General features: G+C 37.3%; 1 pseudogene; it reads right to left on the bottom strand.

Moving 5' to 3' along the window:
* The window catches only part of LOC107666332 (chromodomain-helicase-DNA-binding protein 4-like), a 77831-nt pseudogene that overhangs the window by 61810 nt on the left and 9851 nt on the right, over positions 1–6170 (bottom strand).

The following is a 6170-nucleotide window of genomic DNA, read 5'->3' on the forward strand; positions in this document are numbered from 1 at the left end:
GAATCCGTATATTTTCTGAAACGATGACGTCATCAGCCCACGTCTCGCCCCTAGTCAGACACCGCTACGTCACGCAACAGCAACAAAAACATGAACAAACACTGAACGATTGGCTTTTTATTAACTAACATTAACACAGATTAGGGCTGCCACTAACGACTATTTTTATTTTGATTCATCTATTGACTAATTTATCGATTAATCTTAACGATTAATTTCCCACAAAAAATCAACAATTTCACTTAAGAATATTTTATTAAACTATATTTTATTAAACCAAATGAAATCCAAATTTCTATGAAATCCTTTTTTTAAAGCAAAAGTAAAGTGCAACATAGCGTGCAAGAAGCAAGTGTCCATCTCATAGTCCAAATCACTGAACTCAAAGTTCAGTATTATAGTGTAAGAATGACAACATATCCACGTGTTATAGTCTACTAATATTAAAATGTAAATGTGCAGTATTTCTGAAAAAAAAAAAAAAAAAAAGTAAAAAAATAAAATCAATTAATTGGAGATGCTTCCTATAATTATAATTATTTTTTTTGTGGTAATAAAACTAGATGTAAGTGAACAATAGCCTTTAAAATTACTTAAAATACATATATAATAGCAATGAGGCAATAATAATTAGTTAAAATAAAGTATCAAAAGCAAGAAATCATATGGTTTTATTGAACACAACTGTTAAAATACATAATGTATTATAAACAATAGAGCTAATGTACAGTACGTATTACAACAAAGGCCTGCAGAGGGTGCCAACGGCCTGATGATGATTTTTTACACATTGCTGTGCGATCTAATACTTGTTTAATATTGACCAAGCACCATTTCATTCAAATTACCACTTAATCTTTAATATTTTGCCATTTGTTTAGGACAGAAATGCTATATCCACTGTAATTAAAAGAATATGTGGACATCAAAACGTGTAAACTCAGAGTGAGGGTTTGAGCTTTTACTTTGAAACCGCGATGTATTCTCCTGTGTTTGCGTGGATTTATAAATGATTTACCTTACAAATCTGATGAAATGGCGCACATTGCGTTCCCAGGTAAACATCACTGTCGGATTCGTAGGCTGTTAACAGTTTTGAAAGCTTTAATAGAAGTTTAATAGCATGTTTAATGTGTAAATGCACTCAGAGCTGAGAACCGAACAGTGCAAGATTAGAAATGCATTATTGCGGTGACGTGATGTAAATCTGTGCTAACAGACTTTGACACTGAGGTTGTTGGGTTTTGGGTGGAATGTCATTGATGTAAAGTAGGGCTGCCACTAATGACTATTTTTATTTCGATTAATCTATTGACTAATTTATCGGTTTATCTTAATGATTAATTTCCCACAAAAAATCAACAATTTCACTTAAGAATATTTTATTAAACTATATTTTATTAAACCAAATGAAGTAGAATAAAGTAGAACGGAAATAAAGCAGAACAACGTTAACAACAGGAGGATGGAGGTCGCTGTGATCGAAGCGGTGTTTTTGTTGTGTCTCGCGGGTTTCACAATAATGGACATGGAATGTCGACGAATATTTTAAATGGGTTTAATATATCATGCAGCCTTGGGAAAGTCTAATAATGTGTTTTATGGATTCTCGTCCATGAAATGCGCCACTTCTGGTATTTTGCCGTTAATCGACGCAGCAAAATGAAGTCGAGGATTTTTAAAAATCGAATAGTTTAATCAAATCGACGAATCGCAACAGCCTTAACACAGATTAATAAATGTATTGTTCCATGTTCGTTTGTATACCGCGCGCAAGGTTTATGCGCATAGTCCAAGTCTTCTTCTCCGTTTTTAGTGCATCTCTGTGGCAGAATTACAGTGCCACATACTGGTCTGGCATGTATACTACATCGTTTTGTGTCGGTTTTGTGGTTTCATGTGTACGCAGATATTTCTTGAGACGAGGGGGAAAAAAAAAAGATCGGATAGGAAAAGCTCTGGCTTTGTGTGGACGTAGCCTAAAACAAACGATGGATTAATTGTTATTCTTAATTAAAAAGCACAACAACAATAAGACAGTAACATACAATGACAAACAAGCTTACAAAATGTTTATTAACAAAAATGAATAAGATGAGGCATGGCATACACCACATGCTGTATTATACTGTATACAGACTAATAAATTATAGAACGTTTAGCAAACACTGAGGAATCAAATAAAAAATAAATAAAAGAGAGCCTCCATAGCATATCGTGAGGTAAACAGCAAAGATAACGCAAATGAAAACAAAAAGAAAAGTAAAACTAAACTTGCTGTCGGTGACAGTGCTTGCATGTTTTTTGCCCTCACAAGAATACCAGCATGTTCACCTTTGGTTTAAGAAGCGGTCTTTTACTTTACTTTAGCATGAAAACCATCCATCGTTTCCGCAATATTTGCGTCATTTTTGCTGCGAGCACCTTCACTCGTGCTGACGTGGCGAGTATAAACCAGGCCTTACACTCGAAGCGCTGCGCAGTTCAAACGAGTAGCGCGATTTCGTTATGCTTTCAGTTTTGTTTGCCGTTTGATGTTTCCCATATGCAACAGAAATGGCAGCGCTTATGAGTTAAACAATGCGGTGGTCACGCCAGTACGACCGCTCACAAAATTTAGTCGCACGGGCAGAAAAAATGATCGCAAAATGCGCCCATTTGGTCGCACTCTGGAGCCCTGTGCAGTACAGTATTTATTTATCCTCAGTTGTTCAAATCGCGGTAATCGAATACGGTTATAGTGATAATTAAAATATGAAACGGTAATACTAACCGTGGGGTATTTTATCACGATTTATCGTCAAACCGGTAATCGTGTATCAGATAATCACCCTAATCAGATCCTGAGCTTGTTAGATATGTGTAGGTTTGTCAAACCTTCAGTGGAGGTGAAGAACTCCTGCAGTCTTCCAGGTTTCCCCTCTAACTCCTCATACTCATGAGCTTGTATTATCATCTCCAACTGGTCCATCTCCTTCACCAGTTTGGCTTCTGGACTAGACTGAGTCTCATACTCCTGTGAGAGACGTAGTCCAGTCATTCCGAACCAAAAAAAGGAACGCAAAACTTGGTCCAGTTGTTTAAAAAGAAAAGTAAAACTAAACTTGCTGTCGGTGACAGTGCTTGCATGTTTTTTTTCCCCACAAGAATACCAATGTTCACCTTTGGTTTAAGAAGCGGTCTTTTACTTTACTTTAGCATGAAAACCATCCATCGTTTCCGCAATATTTGCGTCATTTTTGCTGCGAGCACCTTCACTCGTGCTGACGTGGCGAGTATAAACCAGGCCTTACACTCGAAGCGCTGCGCAGTTCAAACGAGTAGCGCGATTTCGTTATGCTTTCAGTTTTGTTTGCCGTTTGATGTTTCCCATATGCAACAGAAATGGCAGCGCTTATGAGTTAAACAATGCGGTGGTCACGCCAGTACGACCGCTCACAAAATTTAGTCGCACAGGCAGAAAAAATGGTCGCAAAATGTTTTCGCATTCTCAATATTAAGTAATTTTGCCTCAGATACAGGATTATGTACAGTCACTTTAACAAGCATTGAATGCGATTCTCTAGTGTAAAAATTAACTGTACACACAAGAGGCGGAAAGATGCCAATAACTATACATTATTTAAGGCTATTTCTATTCATTACGACATATGAACTGCTATAGTCAAGTAAGCTTAATTCATTAACAACCCTTTAGAAAACTGAATCCTTTGTGGATCCTCCTGATCTGTTCATTTGTCTTTTTCCTTGTTTCTTTGGCAAATGGCAGCAACGTTTTCAGGCAAAAACAGGAAACTTTTTAATGCGATTTGCCTGTTCGTTTACACGACAACGGCGTTTTGGGGACTGAAAACGCATATTTTTGAAAACGGGTTTCAAAGTGCAAGTTTTTGAAAACGCCACCGTTATAATTTCCATGTAAACACCGAAAACGGGAATCTTTGAAAACTGTGACGTCATGCGAGTGCGTAGTACATGTTAGGTATGTAGACGTGCGCAGTACGTGACGATTTTAAAGGTAAGCGCGAACAAACATACACAACAGTGGCGGAGTACATGGTACTGTTGTTGCTGCTCAAGAGTTTGCTAATGCTTCTTAAGCAAAGTGTGGATTTACTTCACCAATATTACAACCAACAGCGGAGACGCATCATTTACATCATATAATCGTCACTTCCCTACAGGTACTGTTTACTAACAAGGTGACAGCGCCAACTACTGGCCTGGCATACGTAATACAGCGTTTTTGGCCGTTTTCGCAATATAGTTGTTTGTTTTAATAGTGAATTTACAATAAAAACGTTCAATGATTTTTCTCATTTTGGTAATGTGGGTAATGCACTCATACCTGACGAACTGGCTGAAGGCTTTGTAGTTGGTCAGAGTCCTATAGTCTTCCTCAGTGAAGACATGATCGATGTCCTCCATACCCCAGGTATCCAAAAGCTGAGAGGAACTTTTCGGCTCCTTAAAATCAGTTCAGAAAAACACTTCTTATAGAACTGAGTGATTCGATTTGTATTTACTTTAACATTCGGTTCATTTAGCTGCCAAAGCCCATATGAACTCACAGCATCGTCATCATCCTCGTCTTCCTCTTCCTCAGGTTCCCTCCGTTTGGAAGCTGCTGAGTTTCTGTCAGCACCAGAGCCGCTTCTTTTCTTGTCCTTTGTGGTGCTGGCTCTTTTCTTCTTTTTCCTGCCAGGTGTGTAGTCACTACCCTCGCTTTCCGAATGGTCTTCACCATCGTCCAAATCAGGGCCTTCCACTGGCTCCGGAGAACTGATGCCGATATCCTGGAGGACACATAGGGACATACTTTTGATCCATTTTGGATGCTGGTAAAATCACTAGTCCATTGTCCAAAACAAGATTTTAGGTTAAGATTTATATTAATATAAAATACTATGCAAAGGTTTGAATTTAGTAAGATTTGTTAAAGCATTTAATTAATCAAATGTGACAGTAAAGACATTTATAATGTTACAAGGATTTCTATTTTACATAAATGCTATTCTTTTGAAATTTATATTCAAAGATTCCTGAAAAAAAATCATCACAGTTTCTACAAAAATATTAAGCAACATGACTTAAGCATTGTTTTCAGTATTGATAATAAGAAGCATCAAATCAGCATATTAAAATATTTTTGAAGGATTGTGACACTGAAAACTAGAATAAATTTAGCTTTGCCATCACAGGAATAAATTACATTAAAATAGATTAACCCCCTGGGGTCGAAGCCCACACCAGTGCAGTGTGTCTCGTATTTTCTTTATGACCGCAAATAAAGACAATAAACAGGGTGCGTTCTCCGCCATCTCGGTCTCCGTCACCTCTCTTCACAGACATGTAAATAAAACAACCTGAATCCCAGCGAATACTTGCCTCAAAGATATGAGAAATATATGTATAGAAAGCAAATGTCTGCTTTTAAATGAAGTCACGCCCAATACAAATATTCTATGATAAAGTAATCCGTATGAAACCAACACGATGTCCAGTTTTTCCCGTCTCAACTCATTATCTCTAATGCAGTCATGCCCACGAGCCAATCGCGCTTTTCAGATTCTAAACATCCACGTGAGACGCGCGCGCATGTAAACGCCCACATCGCCTCCGTGTAAACAAACAAGTACATCCCGGCTACTTTTTGTTTCTGGAAGAAGACGCGCTGAGAGGAATAACCCAGCATTTACCTCAGAAAAAGAACAACGCAATGCGTCGAGCAGCTAGATCCAGTGGAGAATATCATTCTGATGAGTAGCCTAAGATTACTTGCATCTGTTGTTATTGTGCCATAACTTGTACACATTTTACTAGTTAGACTTTTCCCAAACTATAATTCCTGACTACGTTAATGAAATCAAGTGAAACATTTTGAAATATGTGTCATTTCATTGTCTAAATGTCTCACAACGCCAGGATGTTTATTTAATGTTTTATAACATATAAAACCACAAGATATAAAAGTAGTGTGAGTGTTAACACTATGAATGAATGTTTGGCACAAGTTAGGTGTGTTACTGTTTCAGTCTCAGTGTTCAGATCAGTATGTTCAATCATGTGTCCCTGACCTTCACTGTGTATATTTTGTTATTATACTGTATTGTAAATAAAATACAAATAATAATCAAAAACCCACATTATTTTACTCTCCTCACACTCTT

The sequence above is a fragment of the Sinocyclocheilus anshuiensis genome, unplaced genomic scaffold, assembly GCF_001515605.1.
Source record: "Sinocyclocheilus anshuiensis isolate Anshui unplaced genomic scaffold, SAMN03320099.WGS_v1.1 scaffold868, whole genome shotgun sequence".
Classification (NCBI taxonomy): domain Eukaryota; kingdom Metazoa; phylum Chordata; class Actinopteri; order Cypriniformes; family Cyprinidae; genus Sinocyclocheilus; species Sinocyclocheilus anshuiensis.